This window comes from Macaca nemestrina, chromosome 3 (assembly GCF_043159975.1).
Source record: "Macaca nemestrina isolate mMacNem1 chromosome 3, mMacNem.hap1, whole genome shotgun sequence".
NCBI classification, from domain to species: Eukaryota; Metazoa; Chordata; class Mammalia; order Primates; family Cercopithecidae; genus Macaca; species Macaca nemestrina.
In genome coordinates this window covers 84,416,367-84,440,064 of record NC_092127.1, presented here as the reverse complement: position 1 = coordinate 84,440,064, position 23,698 = coordinate 84,416,367, and the positions used below count along the sequence as shown (strand labels likewise).

The following is a 23,698-nucleotide window of genomic DNA, read 5'->3' as shown; positions in this document are numbered from 1 at the left end:
GCTTTGATAAAATTTGAATTCTGAGCTACACTTTAAAAGTTATTCTTTTTTTTTCCCCTCTCTAGGCTTAGGAGTAGGGTAATGCTGTTCATGAAGCACTTTATGTCATTATGTGTGTTAAGTCTAATTCTACAGAGGAAGTGAGCTGTTATAAAATCAAAGTATGTTCATTGGATTTGATATAAGAATTAGAATGGTAGAGAGAGAAGGAGAATGATTATTTTATTCCATTCATGAATAACAGAGAAAATAGACTCTCCTGCATGTCCTCTTGGCCTATATACCATGAGCATAGAAGCATAGATATGAGAAAATCAAAAATAACTAGTTGACCACAAATAAACAGTGATTCTTATTTCCAACATTCCAACCATAGCTTTTTCCACTCAAAATATGCAAGAGTTCTACAACCTGGGAGATCTTTTACCACTTGTGATCTTTCTCCCCTGGTATCATTTAGCTATTGTTATGTAATAATCCTCCTCATCCAGTCCCCTTCCCCCAAGAATATCTCAGTGGCTTAAAATAGTAAGCATTTATTATTTTGCATGAGTCTATAAGTCATCTGAGTGTTTTTTGTTGTTGTTGTTGTTTTGTGGTCTTAGATGGGCTCACTCAGTCATACACCTGTGGTCAGCTGCAGATTAAGTAGGTACCTCCAATAATCCAGGCAGATCTCTTTCACATGACTAATTAGTCATAAGCATGTGTAAGTCAATAATTCTCCATTAGCCTAGCCCAAGCTCAAGGAGGAGGCAAGAGCACAAGGGCACAAGTTCTCTTCAGGCCTAGGCTCAGAACAGGCATACTTTCGCTTTTGTCTCATTCTTGGCCTAGATTTAAGTGGTGGAAGATGGACTCCACTTATTGTTGGAAGAAGCTGCAAAATGTATCACAAGGAGATTTACTCCAGTTACTATTATGAATAATAATATATTCCAAAACATAATGGCTAAAAACAATCTATTTTTCTCACAGATTCTGGGAATCAGGAATTTAGACAAGAATGCAGTCGCTATCCTTTACTGTTTTTAGGAAGACTTGAAGCTTAGGAGTAGCTTGGCAGCTGGAGGCTAGAATCATCTGAAGGCTCATTCATTCACATGTCTGGGACCTGGGTTGTGGAGGTTCAAAGATGAGTAGTCCTGAATGGGTAGCCTCCAGATGGCCTCTCCATGTAGTTTGGCTTCCACATAGTATAGTGGTCACAAGGCACTCAGACTTCTTATGGGGTAGTTCAGGGCTCCAAGCCCAGGACTCCATGACAGAAGCTGCATTGCCTGTTATAACATGTCTTTAGAAGTCATACAGCACCAATTCCATCATACTTAATTAATCAAGGCAATACAAGCCCACTTAGATTGAAAAAGACAAGAACTAGCCTCCATTCAATAGAATGTCAAAACCATGTTGTAGAAATTGTGTGGGGCAGGAGATACTGTTGCAGTCATCTTAAAAAAAATACAGTCTGCTGTAATCCGCATTTTAGCCTCACCAATTTACCTTCCTTTTATATGCAAAATACACTCCCACCTCCCCGCAAAACCTCTATTATGATATCAACTTAAAGACCAACAGTTCATTATTTAAATAAGGTCCAGGTGTGGATGAGGCTCCTTGAATATGATTCGTTGAGTTAGATTCCTAAAGTTTCTCTAGTTTTCTCTAATTCCGAGGATCTGTCAAGTGAAGAAGCCCCCTGTCAGGCTGCTATGGAAAAACGCCCTCAAGAGTCTTAGGAGACCTAATATTTAACTGAACAGTTTTGGGAGGCATGGCCTTGAGTACTTAGAATGACTTTCATCTGTGTGAAAGGGTTTATGAAGTATCATTGTTAATCTTTCTGAGGTGTTAGCAAAGGATTGTCAGGTCATCAGTTATCTTGACCCTACTAGCGGAAACAGTTATGAGCCCACTCTGCCTCTTGATGGAGAAGTCAAAATATTATATTATAAAAGGACATGTGATTTAGGAGATATTGGTGTTATCATCTTTGGAAAACATAACCTGCCATAGAGGGAAACCATGGGGTTAACTGAGTGGGATATAAACCTGATTAATCTACCACACCCTCTTAAGAAGTTATTGACTCACTCTTTGGACAAATATTTATAGTGTTTTTTATGTTCCAGGTACAGTTCTAGGTACTAGATAAAAAACAGTGAATAAGAAAGACATTCTATTCTCATAGTGTTTTACATTCTTATCATGGGATCAGAATAATAAGTAATAAGCAAAATATATAGTATATTAGATAGTAGTGTGTGAAAAGAAGGGGGGAAAAAGCACAAGGAAGAAGATAGAAGGTGTATGTGGTGGATTACAAGTTTAGGTATCATTATTAGGAAGTTCTCATTGAGAATATATTTTAGTAAAGACCCAAAAATGGTGTGAGAGTGAGCCATGTAGATTTCAGGGGAAGAGAACTCCAGGTAGAAGATACCTAGATAACTCTGTAGCAGGTAAAAAGTTGTATTGAAATTATGGCAATGGAGGGAGCAAGTGGTAAGAAATGAGGTTGCAGTGGTAATGAGGGGCAGGTCATGTAGAAAGCTATTGGTAAGTAATTAGATATTCACTCTGAATGAAATAGGAAGCTACTAATGGGCTTTTAGTTTATGAGTGAAATGAACTAATTTCCCTTTAGACAAAATGACTTTGGCTCCTTTGTTGAGAACAGAGTAAAGAGGAACGGACAGAGCAGGGAAAGTGGGTAAGAAATGATTTAATTAATGCAGATTAAATGGGCTAAGGTGGTAGCAGTGGTGGTGACAAGAAGTAGCCTGATCCTACATACATTTTGAAGGTAGGGACAACAGGACCCATTGAGGTATTGAATGTGGACTGTAAGGGAAAAAAAAGTCAAGAATAATGCCAACATTTTTGGTTTGAACTATTTGATGGATTTGCTGGAAAGATGAAGTTGAGAAGATATGAAGGCAGGAAGAAAACTTGGTGCCTAAATATTCTGCTGTGTTTTAAGAGGATCAGCTGGTATACAAATTGATTCTTCTTTGCAAAACCAAGAACAACTGTGGGTTATTTGTTTCTTTATTTGTTTGTGGCATTGATAAATGAATTATACTCAGTGAGAAATGAGAGAACCTAGAAAAAGCATTTAAGAACTCCCAATTCTTTGTCTAATAAACTAGCTTTTGTTATGCTAGGCTCAGTGAGTCTAAGATCAGTCATTAAAACAATCTTTAATACTTTGTGTCCCAAAATATCAAAATAATGCTATTGTTAGTTCTTAAAGCTAAAGGTAAAAGCACATTCTCTTGCTTTTTACTTGTCCTTTTTTTTTGTGGGGTGGGGGGAATAGTTTCATAGTCCATCTAATGGATAACTTGTGGATTCTCTGAATGGCAGCCCTAGATATACACACATTTGCTCTTGCCGAACCTTCAGGGTGAGTGTCATTCCCTTTGCTCTTTACTTAGTTGAAATTCTCTCTATGCCTGAAGACTCATTTCAAGATCTTTATCTTCCATAAAGAGTTATCTTACCAGTCTAGATAACACTTATTTTTATAACAATCACTTTTTATTCTCTCATTTTTTTGTGTTAGGTTTCCCTTTCTGTTTAAATTATAAACCAATTTTTGGGAGGCAACATATCCCATGCTGAGAAGGAATTCATCACATGCACTGATGCATTTGTGATTTCATAAAAACAGAACTGGACTTTTGGTCAAAAAGCATGATTTAAAATGAGTCTTCACTTAAACGTTACTGGTTATTGATCAAGTAATGTTAAACAATTATACTCAACTTTTCCAAGGTTTAGTTTGCTCGTTAATACTGGTGAAATATTTCACCGAGTTTGAAATGTGTTTGATTTCCCAGCATTATGGGGAGGATTGGATGAAGTGCTATGTCAATGTTAGGAATATTCTACTGCAAACGTAGTTGTGTTATACTCTAGATCAGAGTCTCCATTATGGACAGCACTGGTCACCCAGCACTATATCAAGCCAGGCTGCTCAGGAGCTATTCAGGCTGGTTGACTTTTTCCAATACTTCAGCAGTTCTCTCCTTAATGATTTCCACATAGCTAAAATTTCCATGTAGCTTCTTATTTATTTTACCTTGAATATTTTGAGTTTCCAAATAGCTAGAGTTTTAATATGTCACAAAGTTCTCTGGGTGAGTTTAGCATTGTCATAAATGGAGCACTTTGAGATATAAATGATGAGAGGGACAACTTCCCTTTAATTTCATTGATTATTATCAACCGCCAATCAGGTCGTACTTACCCCACCTGCTAACTAATCCAAAAGCAATGCTTAGCTTAGAGAAAAGCAAAGGTAATATGCAAAAAGCCGACAGTTTCAGCTGTTAACAATATCATTAATTAACCATCTTCCAGAATAGTTTTTAATTATTCATTGACATTTTATTGTTATTGACAATACATTTATTGAGCACCTATCAAGTAATAAGATTCCAAAAATGGTATAAAACACAGCAACTGCTCATGTGTCATTTACAGTCCATTAAAATATACACAATTTTTTCAGGTGTGTACATGTGCTCAAGGTTCTAGTGCATACTTAACTGTACTAAGGGGAGAGTGAGAAATCCAAAAGCAGGAGATGATAAACAGATTTAAAAAAAAAAGTTGCTTCCCTAAGTTTACATGAAGAATGTGTTTACCTAAAGGCTTCTCAGAGACATTTTGATAAAAACAGTTTATGAGATCCACTTCTGTCAATGAGAACTTTCTTTCCTCAAAATCTGCTTCTGCTTACATCTCTTTAAAAGGACTACTTTTTATATGCAGAGGGACATTAATTCATTTTCTAATTACAGAAGCAGAAACTTAGGGTGACATAAAAAAAAAAAACAGCAGAAGGAAGTAGAATTAAAGTACCATGAAGATAGAGACTATGACTATTTTGCAAATTCCCAGAACTCAGGAGGGAGATTAAAACATAGCAGATACTCTACAATAAATATTTTTCAAAGGAGTGGATGGATGGATGGATGGATGGATGGATGGATGGATGGATGGATGGATGGGTGGGTGGATGGAGATGTGAATTAATTGAATGAAACCCTTCAAATTGCGATTATTAAGTTTAGGACAAAAATCTGCATTTGGGATATGGAAATGAGAACTTTATTAGTGACAACATTCTGAATCTAGCTGTCTGGTTCCCAATTTCCTCATATCTTAAAGAAAATGATTGGATATTTAAGGTCATTTCCAGGTCTAAAATAAAATACTTTGATAATATGATGACTTAACATTTTGAGTCTTATGTTCAGCTATGATTAATCTCTGAACTAGTAATTTGGAATGTATTTTTAATAATAACAATATTAATTACTAACTGACTTCATGGATTAGTTAGCTAAATAATCAATAACATTTCTACAAGGTAAGAATCATTATGTGCCTCTTTATCCAAAATGAGGAAACTGAGGTTTATACAGGTAAGTAACTTGCCCAAGGGCACAGAGGTGGGCATGATAGAGTTGAGGCTATGGATCAGGTCTGGCTCACTGATTCCCATGCCTGGAACTGTTGTCTCTTATTGAACACACTTCCTTTTATAAGACATTTGTGTGTAAAAGATCCATAACTTGAGAAGAGGTACAATGTTGTTTCCTTACAGCTAGGCCAGTCACCAGTTTTGCTGGGCTGGATATAGGGTTAGGATTAGGAAATTCCATCAAGCATAAAACAAGACAAAGATGAATATCTTGTGTCCATGTGTTCAGGATTCAGTCGCAAGGCAAGAGAGCAGATAACAGGGCAGAAGGAACTAAGGGTATGGGGCAATTTGGGGGTACTGAGGGTAAAGGCAATTTGAAATTTTGGACAGTAGCCAGAAATCGGGGACTATAGAAGAACAAAAAAGATCAGAACGATAGCAAGCCAGAGAGCAGAGCACATGATAGTGCCCATTGACCTTAATCACCAGAGCAGATCCCTTCTGGTGGGATATTTTTATTTTTTTTATTTTTTATTTTTTTGTCATTGCATATAGGAATTTTCAATTGCAGGTCTGGGAACAGCATGAAGAAGCAGAATTGGCGGCTCCAAGCTAACCGGGGCAGGGGATCAGCGGCAGCTGCTGGTGAGCAACTCCTGACACCTTAGCATGCCTTCTTAGTGCTTGAGTTTCACTATCTGTTCAGTCCCTTTTGCAAGGGGAAATTAGTTCTGCAGCACATATCATAGCTTACCAGCTGAAAGAGTGTGATTATGGATTGCTGGAGTCCACCACAGCTGATGGGTTCTTTCTTTTTTCCCCTGTCAGGAAAAAGTGACTCATGGCAATCATATATTGGTGTCATATACATAACTCTTCCCCTCCCTGCCCTTCTGCACCACCCCCAATATACTAACTCACCATTGGCATAAATCTACTTTTGTAATTCTACATTGCAAGTATTTGCAAGATGCTCTTCTAGGTGGAGGAGATGAAAAGATGAAAGAGATATAATTCCTGCCTTTGAGGAGCTCACAGTCTAGATGGGAGAGAGACATGCATAAACCAGTAATCATAACTAACAGATATGGAGCACTTATAGCAAGGCAGATGCTATTTATACTTATTATGCATATTAGCTCATTTAATCCTCAAATCTACCCCATAAGGTAGGAGTCTTATCTTCACTTTATAGATGAAGATACTCATGCACAGAGGGGCTAAATAAATCACTCAGGATCACTCAACTAATAAGAGTTGGAACCCAGAATTCTAAACCAAACAATATGGCCCCAGGCCTGTCTTGTGAAGATGACATACTGCCTTCTCATAAATAAAAAAGTACTGAGTACAATTATCAGAGCAAGAATTGAGACATACAGAAAAGGAAAATGGCCACATGAAAAGAGTAAAGACTTGCAGTGAGTAGAGTAAGTGGGATTATGTTGACTGTCATATGACTTTTAACACACTTTTCAATTTTTCTGGGCCTTAAGTTATTCATGGGGAGGACAATACATATATTCAGGTGTTATTCTAAAGATAAGAAAGACTGTATAGAAAATACCTACCACAGTGCCTGGCATATTAGATATTTAATAAATGATGCTTATAATCGAATAGTGGTAGTTGTTCTTGCTGTTGTTATCATTGTGATGTTGTACGTAAGTACTGTAGGGACACAAAGGAATAGTGACTGATTCTGTCTGAAGAGGGGAGGTGGCTGAGGAAAGATATTGTGAGGCTTGGCATAAAAGATGGCATTTGAACTGCACCTTGAAAGATCATCATTTTCCAGACAGACACAGAGAAGAAATGCATTCTAAATAGAGAAAACATGTGCATGACATATTTGGAAAATATCAAGTTTTTGTTGGTTTGGATAAATCATGTGTGTGTGTGTGTGTGTTTGTGTGTGTGTATGTGTTGAGAGTGACTGCAGATGACACTATAAAGATTTGAAGAACACAAATCGTGAAAATCTTGCAAGTAATTGAATTTAGCCCTAAACACAAAAAATATGAAACGTTATGTGGTAACTAACTCAGCAGTTTTTTGGATCCCTCTAAACTAGTTTTTTAATGGAATGTTTCCTTTTCTTCCTTCTAAATATTTTAAAACACAGTAATACTGCTTTATAAGACAATTATATGGTGTTGAACAGCTAGCCAAACTTTCAGTTTCATTTTACTCTAGAGTTACTATGTGTAACTCTATCCATCTACAATTCATGAGCAAATCAGCCAGTGTTAGAAATGGATGATGAAGAATAAATGTGACAGAAATATTCCATTTAATGACTTGTTGGAACTGTTGCCTTTACTGGTCACCCACTCTACTTTTGACCCAGATATAAAATGGCAAAGCCCCATTGCTCAACATTTAGATAAGAACCCTTTTTTTTTTTTTTTTTTTTTTTTTTTTTTTTTTAAATTTTGACCTTTAGTTTAGATACAGGGAATACATGTGCAGATTTGTTACATGATACTATTGCATGATGCTGATGTTTGGAGCACAGGTCCTGTTACCCTAGTAGCGAGCATGGTAACTGATAGGTAGTGTTTTAACCCACCCACTCCCACCCTCTAGTAGGCCACGGCATCTATTGTTCTCATATTTATGTCCATGTGTGCTCAGTGCTTAGTTCCCACTTATTAGTGAGAACATGTAGTATTTGGTTTTCTGTTCCTGTGTTAATTTGCTTAGGATTATGGCCTCCAGCTCTAAACACGTTGCTGCAAGACATTATATCATTCTTTTTATGGCTGCATGGTATTTCATGGTGTATATGTCCACATTTGCTTTATCCAATCTACTATTGATTATCACCTGGGATGATTTCATGTCTTTGCTAGTGTAAATAGCATAGCTATGAACATACAAATACATGTGTCTTTTTGGTAGAATGATTTTTTAAATTTATACCCATTAATAGGATTGCTGGGTTGAAGAACCCATTTTTTGATTGTTGTTAAATTTAATTCTCCCTGTGAAGAATTAAAGTATGTGTGTGTCTATGTATGTGTCTTTGAGTGTGTGAATGACAAAATTCTTGTTTATATAAATATTGTATACACTTGTTTGAAACCATCTGATGTCTCACTTTCCCAGCACTAAAACAAAATGAAACAAAAGCACACCAATAAGTAAATAAATACTTCGCCAAAAAGATATTACTTCTGGGGACAATTACTAAGTAAAATAAGCCTAAAAGTTTTTGAAGGATGAAGAAATAGAAAAACAAAATGCTATTATTTCATTTGGTCTTTAGTCAGAAGGACAAATCCAACTACAATGATTTTGTAGCCTTATCTAAAAGCCAATTGGGGGAACCTCCATTTGCTCTCATTGCTAACATATTGTATAGTCAAGACACCTTTTGAACAACTATTTGATTCTTCAGCAGTTAATGCTATTGTAGCCGATTCTCATCACTTTCTTTTCTCATGTGACCCCTTGGAATATACAAATGATCACATAGCAGATAATTGTATACAATTGTTTATTTAGCATTCCATCAGAAATATCACTGTTACTATTGTTTTAATGAAATTTACCAAATAATCTTAATCTAGATTATTCAAAGGAATGCCTTCTGTTCCTTTGAGTGAATGGAGTTTTGCTGTACAATTCCTTAGCGAAGAAAGTTATTACATATGGTTCTTTGTGCTTCCTTTGCTTAGGTTTGCAGACAACAAGATGAATTATTTTAATTTTTTTCTTAGAAGTTCATCAGGCTAACTGTTTAATCATTTTTATTGCCCGTCTCATCTCAGTTATATTAAATCTAATTTTCCTATATTTGAGTACATTGGTAAATACCAAATTATTTTTAATATTCAAATATTTGTCTCATCAGAATTATATAAACAGTGTTTTCCTGTCATTGTAAAGTGAATATTTAACATGTCCAGTTCTCAAATACTGTTTTCGTTTTTGACTCCATTACATTTCTAATAAAGTCAAATCTTCCGTAAATGAAAGGTACATTCTTTCTGTCCATTATATATGCCTTGCTTTTGCTTCCACCGAGTGAATTTTTAAAAATTATTTATAACAATTGTACTAGCCTGATTTTTCAAGTATAAGGTCATTTTTACTTACATATACTCCTTCAAAATCATTCATCTACCTTGTCATAATGCATGCTAAAAACACCCTTCAATTCAGTATTATCTGCAAATTTCATTAATGTATCGTTTACTTCCTTTCCAGGTGATTGATATAGATACTAAATACAACTATAGTTAACATCAGTCTCTTCCTAACTTGATTAGAAATTTCTTCAAAATAAAATAGCATTTTTAGTATTAGTCCTAATTTGTAGTTCTTCGATCAATTTTGTTTTCTAATGGTATGAGAATGTCCAATGAAACTTAATTTTAACTTTTGAAAGTCTGTCTCAGATTGCTAAAATAAAACATGTTCTGCTTTCTGTATTTCTCACGTTAAGTGATTCCAATTCTGTAAAAATTGTAGGCAACTTCATTAACCCATAAAAGTAATTTATAAATCCAAGTTATCTCTGAAACATGACACGATCATCTTTGGGAGACTTAAATGTCTATAGAATTTCTCTAGGGCTTTACAATATTGCTGGTCTTCTGAGAGATTCCATTTATATTTCATTTGGAAATGTTAACTCCTATGAAACTAAGGTATTCTTGTTTTTTTTTTTTAATATACTTTAAGTTCTGGGATACATATGCAGAATGTGCAGGTTTGTTACATGGGTATACATGTGGCATGGTAGTTTGCTGCACCTATTAACCTGTCATCTACATTAGATATTTCTCCTAATGCTACCCCTCCCCTAGCCCCACATCCTCCGACAGGCCCCGATGTGTGATGTTCCCCTCCCTGTGTCCCTGTGGTCTCATTGTTCAACCCCACTTAGGAGTGATGATATGCAATGTTTAGTTCTCTGTTCCTGTGTTAGTTTGCTGAGAATGGTGGTTTCCAGCTTCATCCATGTCCCTACAAAGGACATGAACTCCTCTCTTTTTATGACTGCATAGTATTCCATGGTGTATATGTGCCACATTTTCTTTGTCCAGTCTATCATTGTTGGGCATTTGGGTTGGCTCCAAGTCTTTGCTATTGTGAATAGTGCCGCAATAAACATACGTGTGCATGTGCTTTATGGTAGAATGATTTATAATCCTTTGTGTATATACCCAGTAATGGGATTGCTGGGTCAAATGGTATTTCTGATTCTAGATCCTTGAGGAATTGCCACACTGTCTTCCACAAAGGTTGAACTAATTTGCACTCCCACCAACAGTATAACAGCATTCCTATTTCTCCATATCGTCTCTAGTATCTGTTGCTTCATAACTTTTTAATGATTGCCATTCTACTTGGTGTGAGATGGTATCTCACTGTGGTTTTGATTTGCATTTCTCTAATGACCAGTGATGACGAGCTTTTTTTCATATGTTTGTTGGATGCATAAATATCTTCTTTTGAGAAATGTCTGTTCATATCCTTTGCCTACTTTTTGATGGGGTTTTTTCTTGTAAATTTGTTTTAAGTTCCTTGTAGATTCAGGATATTATCCCTTTGTCAGATGGATAGGTTGCAAAATTTCCCTCCCATTCTGTAGGTTGACTGTTCACTCTGATGGTAGTTTCTTTAGATATGCAGAAGCTCTTTAGTTTAATGAGATCCCATTTGTCACTTTTGGCTTGTATTACCATTGCTTTTGGTGTTTTAGTCATGAAGTCTTTGCCCATGCCTATGTCCTGGATGGTATTGCCTAGGTTTTCTTCCAGGGTTTTTATGGTTTTAGGTCTTATGTTTAAGTCTTTAATCCATCTTGAGTAAATTTTTGTATAAGATGTAAGGAAGGGGTACAGTTTCGGTTTTCTGCATATGGCTAGCCCATTTTCCCAGCATCATTTATTAAATAGGGAGTCCTTTCCCCGTTACTTGTTTTTGTCAGGTTTGTCAAAGGTCAGATAGTTGTAGATGTGTGGCGTTATTTCTGAGGCCTCTGATCTGTTCCATTGGTCTATATATCTGTTTTGATATCAGTACCATGGTGCTTTCATTACAGTAACTTTGTAATATTGTTTGAAGTCAGGTAGTGTGATGCCTCCAGCTTTGTTCTTTTTGCTTAGGATTGTCTTGACTATACAGGCACTTCTTTGGTTTCAAATGAAATTTAAAGTAGTTTTTTCTAATTCTGTGAAGAAAGTCAATGGTAGCTTGATGGGGATAGCATTGAATCTGTAAATTACTTGGGCGGTATGGCCATTTTCACGATATTGATTCTTCCTGTCCATGAGCATGCAATGTTCTTCCATTTGTTTGTGTCCTCTCTTATTTCCTTGAGCTGTGGTTTGTAGTTCTCCTTGAAGAGGTCCTTCAAATTCCTTGTAATTTGTATTCCTAGGTATTTTATTCTCTTTGTAGCAATTGTGAATGGGAGTTCACTCATGATTTGGCTGTTTGTCTATTATTAGTGTATAGGAATGCTTGTGATTTTCACACATTGATTTTTCATACTGAGACTTTGCTGAAGTTGCTTATCAGCTTAAGGAGATTTTGGGCTGAGACGATGGGGTTTTCTAGGTATACAATCATGTCATCTGCAAACAGAGACAATTTGACTTCCTCTATTCCTATTAGAACATGTTTTATTTCTTTCTTTTGCCTGATTGCCCTGATCAGAACTTCCAATGCTATGCTGAATAGGAGTGGTGAGAGAGGACATCCTTTCTTGTGCTGGTTTTCAAAGGAATGCTTCCAGCTTTTGCACATTCAGTGTGATATTGGCTATGGATTTGTCATAAATAGCTCTTATCATTTTGTGATACCTTTCATCAATACCTAGTTTATTTATAGTTTTTATTATGAAGGTGTGTTGAATTTTATCAAAGGCCTTTTCTGTATCTGTTGAGAAAAATCATGTGTTTTTTTTCATTGGTTCTGTCTATGTGACAGATTACACTTATTGATTTGCATATGTTGAACCAACCTTGCATCCCAGGGATGAGGCTGACTTTATCATGGTAGATAAGCTTTTTGAAGTGCTGCTGGATTTGGTTTGCCAGTGGTTTACTGAGGATTTCACATCCAGGTTCATCAGGGGTATTGGCCTGAAATTTACTCTTTTGTTGTTTCTCTGCCAGGTTTTGGTATCACAATGAGGCTGACCTCATTAAATGAGTTAGGGAGGAGTCCCTCTTTTTCTATTGTTTGGAATAGTTTCAGAAGGAATGGTATCATCTCCTCCTTTTACCTCTGTTAGAATTCGGCTGTGAATCCTTCTGATCTTGAGATGATTTGATTGGTAGGCTATTAATTACTGGCTCAATTTCAGAACTTTTTATTGGTCTATTCAGGGATTTGACTTCTTCCTGGTTTAGTCTTAGAAGGGTATATGTGTCCAGGAATTTATCCATTACTTCTAGATTTTCTAGTTTATTTGCATAGAGGTGTTTATAGCATTCTCTGATGGTAGTTTGTATTTCTGTGGGATCAGTGGTGATATCCCTTTTGTCATTTTTTATTGTGTCTATTTGATTCCTCTCTCTTTTCTTCTTTATTATTCTGGCTAGTGGTCTATTTTGTTAATCTTTTCAAAAAACGAGCTCCTGGATTCATTGATTTTTTTTTGAAGGGTTTTTTTGTGTCTCTATTGCCTTCTTTTCTGTTCTGATCTTATTTCTTTTCTTCTTCTAGCTTTTGAATTTGTTTGCTCTTGCTTCTCTAGTTATTTTAATTGTGATATTAGGGTGTTAATTTTAGTTCTTTCCCACTTGCTACTATGGGCATTTAGCACTATAAATTTCCCTCTAAACATTGCTTTAGCTGTGTCCCAGAGATTCTGGTATGTTTTGTCTTTGCTCTCATTGGTTTCAAAGAACTTATTTATTTCTGCTTTAAGTTCATTATTTACCCAGTAGTCATTCAAGAGCAGATTGTTCAGTTTCCATGTAGTTGTGTGGTTCTGAATGAGTTTCTTAATCCTGAGTTCTAATTTGATTTCACTGTGGTCTGTGAGAGTGTTTGTTATGATTTCTGTTCTTTACATTTGCTGAGGAGTGCTTTACTTCCAATTATGTGGTCAATTTTAGAATAAGTGCAATGTGGTGCTGAGAAGAACGTGTATTATTCTAATTTTTGGTGGAAAGTTCTATAGGTGTCTATTAGGTCCACTTGGTCTAGAGCTGAGTTCAAGTCCCGAATATCTTTGTTAATTTTATTTCTCGTTGATCTGTCTAATATTGACAGTGGGGTGTAAAATCTCCCACTATTATTGTGTGGGAATCTAAGTCTCCTTGTAGGTCTATAAGAACTTGTTTTATGTATCTGGGTGCTTCTGTATTGGGTGCATATATATTTAGGCTAGTTAGCTCTTCTTGTTGCATTGATCCCTTGACCATCATGTAATGCCCTTTTTGTCTTTTCTGATCTTTGTTGGTTTAAAGTCTGTTTTATCGGAGACTAGGATTGCAAGCCCTGCTTTCTTTTGCTTTCCATTTGCTTGGTAAATATTTCTCTATCCCTCTATTTTAAGCCTATGTGTGTCTTTGCACATAAGACAGGTCTCCTGAATACAGCACACTGATGGGTCTTGACCCTTTATCCAATTTGCCAGGCTGTGTCTTTTAATTGTGGTACTTAGCCCATTTACATTTAATATTAATATTGTTATGTGTGGAGTTGTTCCTGTCTTTATGATGCTAGTTGGTGATTTTGCCTATTAGTTGATGCAGTTTCTTCATAGTGTCAATGGTCTTTAAAATTTGTATGTCTTTGCAGTGGCTTGTACAGGTTTTTCCTTTCCATGTTTAGTGCTTTCTTCAGGAACAAGGCAGGGCCAGTGGTGACAAAATCTCTCAGCACTTGCTTGTCTTTAAAGGATTTTATTTCTCCTTCCACACTTATGAAGCTTAGTTTGGCTGGATATGAAATTCTGGGTTGAAAATTCTTTTCTTTAAGAATGTTGAATATTGTCCCCCACTGTCTTCTGGCTTGTAGGGTTTCTGCAGAGAGATCCACTGTTAGTCTAATGGGCTTCCCTTTTTGGGTAACTAACTTGACCTTTCTCTCTGGCTGCCCTTAACATTTTTTCCTTCATTTCAACCTTGGTGAATCTGACAGTTATGTGTCGTGGGGTTGCTCTTCTTGAGAAGTATCTTTGTGGTGTTTTCTCTATATTTCCTGAATTTGAATGTTGGCCTGTCTTGCTAGGTTGGGGAAGTTCTCCTGGATAATATACTGAAGAGTGTTTTCCAACTTGGTCCCATTCTCCCTATTATTTTCAGGTATGCCAATCAGATGTAGATTTGGTCTTTTCACATAGTCCTGTATTTCTTGGAGGTTTTGTTCGTTCCTTTTCATTGTTTTTTCTCTAATCTTGTCTTCACACATTATTTCTTTAACTTGATCTTCAATCTCAGATATCCTTTCTTCAGCTTAATCAATTCAGCTATTGATACTTGTGTATGCTTCACAATGTTCTCATGCTGTGTTTTTCAGCTCCATCAGGTCATTTGTGTTCTTCTCTCAACTGATTATTCTAGTTAGTTCTTCCTGTAACATTTTATCAAGGTTCTTAGCTTCCTTGCATTGGATTAGAACATGCTCCTTTAGTTCAGAGGAGTTTGTTATTACTCACCTTCTGAAGCCTACTTCTGTCAATTTGTCAAACTCATTCTCCATCCAGTTTTCTTCCCTTGCTGGCAAGGAGTTGTGATCCACTGGAGAAGAAGCGTTCTGGTTTTTGGAATTTTCAGCTTTCTTTTCTCCTCATTGTGGATTTATCTATCTTTGGATTTTGATGCTGAGGACCTTTGAAAAAGGTTTTTGTGTGGGCGTCTTTTTTGTTGATGTTGATGTTACTGCTTTCTGTTAGTTAGTTTTCCTTCTGACAGTCAGGCCCCTCTTCTGCAGGTTTGCTGGAGTTTGCTAGAGGTTCTCTCCAGACCCTGTTTGCCTGGGTATCACCAGCAGAGGCTGCAGAATAGCGAAGATTGCTGCCTGCTCTTTTTTCTGGAAGCTTCATCACAGAGGGGCACCCACCAGAAATCCAGCCAGAGCTCTCTGTATGAGGTGTCTCTTGACCCCTGCTGGGAGGCACGGGGGTCAGGGACCCACTTGAGGAGGCAGTGTGTCCCTTAGCAGAGCTTGAGTGCTGTGCTAGGAGATCCGCTGCTCTCTTCAGAGCCTGCAGGCAGGAACATTTAGGTCTACTGAAGCTGCATCCACAGCCACCCTGTCCCCTAGGTACTCTGTCCCAGGGAGATGGGAGGTTTTTCTATAAGCCTACTCAAGCCTCAGTAGTGGCAGATGCCCCTCTCCCCACCAAGCTCAAGTGTCCCAGGTTGACTTCAGACTGCTGTGCTGGCAGCAAGAATTTTAAGCCAGTGGATCTTAGCTTGCTGGGCTCTGTGGGGTGGAATCCACTCAGCTAGACCACTTGGCTCCCTGGCTTCAGCACCTTTTCCAGGGGCATGAATGGTTCTGTCTCACTGGTGTTCCAGGTGCCACTAGGGTATAAAATAACTCCCGCAGATAGCTTGGTGTCTGCTCAAATAGCCATCCAGTTTTGTGCCTGAAACCTAGGGCCCTGGTGGTGTAGGCACCTGAGAGATTCTCCTGGTTTGCAGGTTGTGAAGACTGTGAGAAAGCTTAGTATCTGCACTGGAGTACACTGTTCCTGAAGGCAGGATCCCTCAGGGCTTCCCTTGGCTAGGGGTGGGAGTTTCACGACCTCTTGGACTTCCCAGCTGAGGTGAAACCCCACCCTGCTTCCGCTCACCCTCTGTGGGCTGCACCCACTGTCTAACCAGTCCCAGTGAGATGAACCAGGTACCTCCAGTTACCTCAGTTGGAAATACAGAAATCACCCACCTTCTGTGTTGATCTCCCTGGGAGCTGCAGACCAGAGCTGATCCTGTTTGGCCATCTTACCAGCCACCCACCCTCTTGTTTTTGTTTCTTTTTTTTTTTTTTTTTTTTTTTTTTTGAGACAGAGTCGTGTTCTTGTTGCCCAGGCTGGAGTGCAATGGCACAATCTCAGCTCACTGCAATCTCTGCCTCCTGGGTTCAAGCGATCCTCCTGCCTCAGCCTCCTGAGTAGCTGGGATTACCTCGTAGAATTCAGTTGGGTATTTACTTTATTTTAATTTTACTTGCCTTCTAATGTAAATGATTATATAAAGTATTTCTTCCAGTTGATGTGTATGGAAAAGGTGAATTGTGTATTAGTTACTTATAGAATTTTTGTTTGAAGTTGGCCTCCATTTTTATTGGTCACCTATAAATAGGCAATTGATAAATAATTTTTTCTATCTCCCCTACAATCCAGAGATTAAAACAATCTAATCACAGGTCACATCAAAATGATAATTTCAATGAGACTGTCTCCTACATAGCTGCCAAGAAGTTTTCAGCACATAACTTGAACCACGTAATTATGAGGTAATCCCCATGACAACAAAATATATTTTACGTAACAAAGACTCTAGTTTCCTGCGAAGATTTTAGCATTACAAATGAAGAAGTTTGGCACTGTATATTTTCCTGTGTCTTATTCCTTCTCCCCAAACGGATTTGGCTGATTGATTATGTTACTGTCATCCCTTGTTAGGGTTGAGGAACATTAAGACAATGTGGGTCAATGAGAGAGCAAGAGAGATTTGCTGGGTGTTCTGGAAAAGGAACTCCTCAATAATTCTATATCTTTTCCCTCTCTACTTCTTGATCTCTTCTGACCATTTTCTGATATTTCCTACCAAAGCACAGCCACAAAGCCCAGACTGCCACTGGCAACAAACCTGCCACCATGAGGGGAACCATCTAAGACTGAAGCCGGAGTGTAGGGAACCAAGTAGATGCAAAGAGCCTGTCTTCATCACCTCACTAAGCCAGCAGAAAAACCTGGGACCCACCCTGAAGCACACTGTTGCCTGCTCATTTACAAACACACAAATGCCCTTTCTCTATAAGTCGGTCCAAAGAGGATTTGTTACATGGAGCCAAAAGAATCCTAATTAGTCATTGAGCACACACTTTGTAAGCTAAAGCTAACCAAATAGGAACATGTTTGTATTGGTTTAGTAATCATGCAGATTCTTGTTTAGATTGGATATCAAAATCAAACTTTTCAAACTTAATGTATATTCTGTATCATAATGTCTATTAAAAGAAGATTTTGAAAACAGTCAAAGGTTACAGAGCTAGTCAGTTAAAGAGTCAGAATTTATCCCGAGGCAGTCCGGCTGCAGAGCCTGTGCTTTTAACCAGCAAATGAGCGAGGACACTGCAGGGATTTCGACAAGCATGCTCAAGATGGAGCAGAACCAAAAACTATAGTGTCCAAAAAAAACAAAAAACAAAGAGAGAGTGAGAAGGAGAGAGAGACAGAGAGGACAGAGTGTCATAAAGAAAACAGAGTGATCAGAAATGTGCAACGCAACAGAAAAATCAAATATGAAAAGATCTTAAATTAAGCCTTCATATGAATTGAATTTTACCTAATGCTGGATTTTGAAAAGCCAGGTACTCTAGTACCTGCTGGGCTGCTAATCTGGGGGTAGTAATTTAAATAATAAATTAAAAGAGGAGAAAAGTAAATGTATTATGTATTTAATTTTTGAGGTTACTAATACTGGTATGACTGTTATTATTATTATTTTATCTATATCACAAACCCAACATGGAGTCTTTTCATCCCTAAATCTTCTCCATGTGTTCTCCAAAAATATGTGTCCTCTTGAAACCCTTTTGCGTCTCTTAGTGTCTATTAAGTTAGTGCAAAAGTAATTACGGTTTTTGCAATTAAAAGCAATGACATTATTATTATTATTATACTTTAAGTTCTAGGGTACATGTGCACAATGTGCAGGTTTGTTACATACGTATACATGTGCCATGTTGGTGTGCTGCACCCATTAACTCATCATTTACATTAGATATATCTCCTAATGCTATCCCTCCCCACTAACCCCTCCCCACAATAGGACCCGGTGTGTGATGCTCCCCTTCCTGTGTCCAAGTGAGCTCATCGTTCAATTCCCACCTAAAAGTGAGAACATGCGGTGTTTGGTTTTCTGTTCTTGTGATAGTTTGCTGAGAATGATGGTTTCCAGCTGCATTCATGTCCCTACAAAGGACACGAATTCATCCTTTATTATAGCTGCATAGTATTCCATGGTGTATATGTGCCACATTTTCTTAATCCAATCTGTCACTGATGGACATTTTGGTTGATTCCAAGTCTTTGCTATTGTGAATAGTGCTGAAATAAACATACGTGTGCATGTGTCTTTATAGCAGCGTGATTTATAATCCTTTGCGTATATACCCAGTAATGGGATGGCTGGGTCAAATGGTGTTTCTAGTTCTAGGTCCTTGAGGAATCACCACACTGTTTTCCACAATGGTTGAACTAGTTTACAGTCCCACCAACAGTGTAAAAGTGTTCTTATTTCTCCACATCCTCTCCAGCACCTGTTGTTTCCTGATTTTTTAATGATTACCATTCTAACTGGTGTGAGACAGTATCTCACCATGGTTTTAATTAAGCAATGACATTTTAATGGCAAAAACTGCAATTACTTTTGCACCAACCTAAATCTATTTAATCTGTCTATCTGTCATTTATCTGTCTATCTATCTATATCTATCTATCTATATGTGGTTATCTAGCTGTTATCTATCTACATATATATCTATCTATCTAGTAAGTATACACATGTTGGAAGGAATCTATTAATAGGTCCTGTACTGGAATCCATATTTTTCTTAACAAAACATTCCAGCCAAACTTTTCTTACATACAAGTATATGTAGCCTCATTAGGGAAGGTTGCTAACCCTAACCATTGATTTGTTATTCTATGTACAGTCAAGGAGTTGTGTTGTGTAATCATATCACTCTGTTGTCTAAACAATAAGGCAAGTGGTTTTCAAGCACTTAGGAGAAGTGTACCTAGAATGCCACAGGGAAAAATAAAATAAAATTACATTGAGAAACAGAATGAATAATGGAAACAATTAAATAGTGTCTGAAGTAGTCTTGCTAACCTGGATTGGAATTCTGTTCTGCCATTTTTCAGCCAGGCAACCTTGGAAATTTCCTCAACCTACCTTGGATTGTAGTTTATCTTAAGTAAACTGAGGAGTAATACTAACTTCACAAAATTGTTGTTATAATTAGCCACACAATGCAGAGCCTGACACATAGTGGGTGTTTAGAGAACAACAGCCATTATCATATGTCTTATTGAGTTTGCCCTGATGTAACTCTTAAGGTTAGGGAAAGTATTTGCATGATATATAAAAAGACAGCTTAAAATAAGAAACCAAATAAAGTAGTTTCATCAATCTTAGTGCATTAAAGTACAAGAGTAAAAGAAGTGAGATAGTTGCTACTCCTCTGCAAAGAAATGATACAGGACCTCTTGCCCTGTAACAAACATGACAAACTGAAATATTGACCAAGGGATCAAGCAGACAATACAAATGATAAAGCAGAGAATTATCAAGGTTCTAGGCTTGTTTGCCTTCAGGTATCTATCTCCTCCTTGCCTTGCTCTGTTCTGTATCACGGAAGGACTCACCCATGCAAGATGCATTCCTCAGGTTTCTGAGTCAGCTGCCTCCAGCAGGGTGAAGACAATGGCAAGCCCTGGCAGGAGACTTGAGGGTAGGGGACTAGTAGGACACTCTATCAAGTTAACTCCATTCTCCCCACCCCTTCTTATTCGCTCTGTCTGGCTGTTTCTCCAGCAATGGCTTCATCTCTATGTGTTCCAGTGTACCCTTCACTTAACCATGGCCATGGGCTCCTACAACACTAGCTCCTCCTTTTTCTCTCTAGCCAAGTATTAGTAGTATCTTCTTGCTGTGTCAATCTCTGGTTTATGTTATTGTGAATGTGAGAATCCCTTATGAGTCTCACATTTTCTGTATCACCTGTATAACTAGTTGCCTATGCTACAGTATTGGCTTCTGTATTCCTGGTTAGACCCTGACTGACTGATACAATCTGTAAATGTTGACACAAGTAAAATTGACAGGATTTCACGAAGTGGTGAGAACCTTCTGGTCATCTGATACTCACCTGTGGCTAACTGATGCATTTTAGGAATATGGGTACCATATGGTCAAATCCTCCAAATTTTCAAGAAATGCTGAACTATGATGTGACCTGCAATTGTCATGATTTTCTAGGAAGATGTGAGGAGAGCTGTGACTGACTTAGTGGTTTAGTGTTATTGAACATGCTGATTTGTACGCTGGAATTAGTCAACATTGAGAATGAAACACTACCAACTTTCTTAATTTATACAATTGTTATTTCAAGAAACGTTTTCAAGTGTCTACATTGTATTACTCACCAAGGTAAATGCCTAGAATACAAGAAAGATTAGCTAATAGTTAACTACTATTAATTATCTAGTTTGATAAAAATACTTTTAGATACATAATAAAACATCATCTTTACTATGATACTTAATGGTCATTACCCATAAGTTTTGTTTTATTTTCAGTTTTTGAAAGCTGTGACTCAAAACAATGAACTTTCCAAGTTTACATAACTGGTTTGAAGGAGAGCTCACTGAAATCCATAGTTGGACTCTAAAAATTATGCTCTTTCTGCAGTGATATGCATAGTCTTCCTGGAGTACAGAAAACATAAAATGCTCATGATCAAGTAAGTTACACGCTAGCAGGGAGGAGAGATAAGCAAGTAGCTATAAAGCAATGAAGGGAATGTTATGTTTGTGGGTATATTTTAATGCTCCATTCATTATATTGGCACAGTAGGTGACTCAGTTGTTCACAACTTTACACACAGTTTTCTTTCTTGATCATACCCCAAGACACTTTCTATAATTTGTAGAAAGCATTTGTTCAGAAAAGCTGTTTAACAAAATAGTTGTGTACCATAGGTGAAGGAAGGATAATGAGATCATCTTTGATACTTGCAGCTAATGTACATTTGAAAGAGGTGTAAGTATTTATAACTGTATTTAAATGTGTGGCAATAGTTAGCATATAAGTTATTTGTGAACAAAGAACCCACAATTAATTGAACACTAAACTTTACTTTGTAATACTTGACAATAAAAATAATTGTATTTTAGTAAAGCATTTTATACTATCTTAACATTCAGTTTCCGTTCTCTTTTTAAATGTTCAATGTTTTCACTGGGAGACATTACAAAATGAATTTAGTAACAGTAACTAACACTTATGTAGTTCTTACTCTGTAGGATCTTATTTAATACAACAACCCTAGTAGGAGGCTAATATTATTGTCCCCATTGTGCAGGGCGTTTTCGTCAGGGTTCTCTAGAGGAACAGAACTATCAATAATAGGATATATGTATATATGAAAGGAAGTTTTTTAAGGAGAATTGACTCACAGGATCACAAGGTGAAGTCCTATGATAGGCCATCTGCAAGTTGAGGGGCAAGGAAACCAGTAGTGGATCAATCCAAGTCCCAAAACCTCAAAAGTAGGAAAGCTGACAGTGCAGTCTTCATTCTGTGGCCAAAGGCCTGAGAGCATCTGTCAAACTACTGGTGTAAGTCCAAGAGTCCAAAAGCTGAAGAACTTGGAGTCTGATGTTGGAGGGCAGGAAGCATCCAGCATGGGAGAAAGATGAAGGTCAGAAGACTCAGCAAGTTCACTCCTTCCATCTTATTCTGCCTGCTTTATTCTAGCCATGCTGGCAGCTGATTAGATTGTGCCTACCCAGATGGAGGGTAGGTCTACCTCTCTCAGTCCACTGACTCAAATGTTAATCTCCTTTGACAACACCCTCGCAGATACACCCAGCAACAATATTTTGCATCCTTCAAACCTTCAATATTGACAATATCCTTCAATATTGACTCTCAATATTAACCATCACACAGAAGAAGTAACTGAGTAAGAAAGAGGTTAAATAATTTGTGTAAGGCCACATAGATTCTAAGTTGCAGAGCTGTGATTCAAACTGAGGTATTGGGCACCACGCCTAAGCAATTAACCCTGGTACCTCACTGTTTCTTCATAAAGCAATAGAAGTGCTTACTGTATGCAAAATATTGTAGGGGCTATGCTACCACTCCTGAGTGTCTTGGAATCTAATTGGAGAGTTGTAACATACCACCACACAAGTTTATGTTGGTCTTAAATAAATTTTAAGGAAGTACCATACAAGAGGTACTGAATTATTAGTGCTGATTGAATAAGTAAGAAAGATCAGAGAATGGGAAGGTGAACCAATTAATTTTTATTGCCAGTGTATACCAAATATGGAATATATTTTGATCTTTATAAATTGCAATGACAGTCCAGTGAAATAGATACTGCAAGTCTTCCTATTTTAGAGATAGAGACTAAATAACATGCCCAAACCCATGTAGCTAGGAAGTTGTACTCAAAGTATGCTTCATGGACAGGCAGCGTGAAAATCACCTGAGAGGTTGTCAAAAATGCAAATTTAAGGTCTACCCCAGACCTGTTGAATCAGATCTCTGGGACTGATGCACAGAAATGTGTGTTCCAATCAGTTTTCTATGCGATTCTTGTGCACATTGAAGTTTGAGAAGTACCTACTTAAGGTATGAATTTGTGGTAATTGTGAGATCTGTGTAATGTTAAACCTCATATGATTGCCACTGCACCATGCTGTGACCTGGGCTAGTTGGAGAAGTTTGGAAGGAATTAAATATAAGAACTGTTCTTTGAAAGATTGGTTAAATACAGGTCAGAAGAAAGAAGAATGGAAACATGATAGGAGAGAACACTTACTGAACGTGTCATGCATGATGGTTGCCATATTCATCTTCCCATTGTAGCTATCATTATGTCACCCAAAACTCTTGGTTAGGTTTACTTATCAGACTAAGGGTGGGCACTTGATACAAAGGTAGGCCATCTGCAGTCTAGTGAGCAATGCAAACAGAGGCTTTGCATGAAGTGTTCTGCTAATGATTAATACTGGTAATGAAGTCAATTATTTAGATTTGCACCATGGACTGTGGAGGAGGAATTATCAGTGGGTATCAGCAAGAGGATAATGGAGCATACATATAGGAAAAGGCAAATACAATATAAGGAAAACTTTTAAAAAGACAAACTTTCCCCTATACCTCTTATTCATATTTTTTGGCTAGTTCTTATTTCTATTTATGACTATCCTTCTCTAGGAATCCAGAGTAATACTATAATCTAACACTAACCATAATCCTTTATGTAACATAATAACAAAGACAAAAAGACTTAAAGCAGCAAGATATTTGG

At 37.4% G+C, this 23,698-nt stretch overlaps 1 protein-coding gene and 1 long non-coding RNA gene across 6 annotated transcripts in view; one reads left to right on the top strand and one right to left on the bottom strand.

Moving 5' to 3' along the window:
- The window catches only part of LOC105486313 (uncharacterized), a 384,056-nt gene that overhangs the window by 60,347 nt on the left and 300,011 nt on the right, over positions 1-23,698 (bottom strand). The window lies entirely within an intron of this gene.
- Positions 1-23,698, top strand: part of LOC105486311 (uncharacterized) — a 237,332-nt gene that overhangs the window by 66,513 nt on the left and 147,121 nt on the right. For all 5 annotated transcript variants that reach the window (XR_011621127.1, XR_011621125.1, XR_011621123.1 and 2 more), the window contains one exon: positions 6,012-6,085. The gene's annotated coding sequence lies outside the window, so the exon portion shown is untranslated. The remainder of the gene's footprint in view (positions 1-6,011; positions 6,086-23,698) is intronic.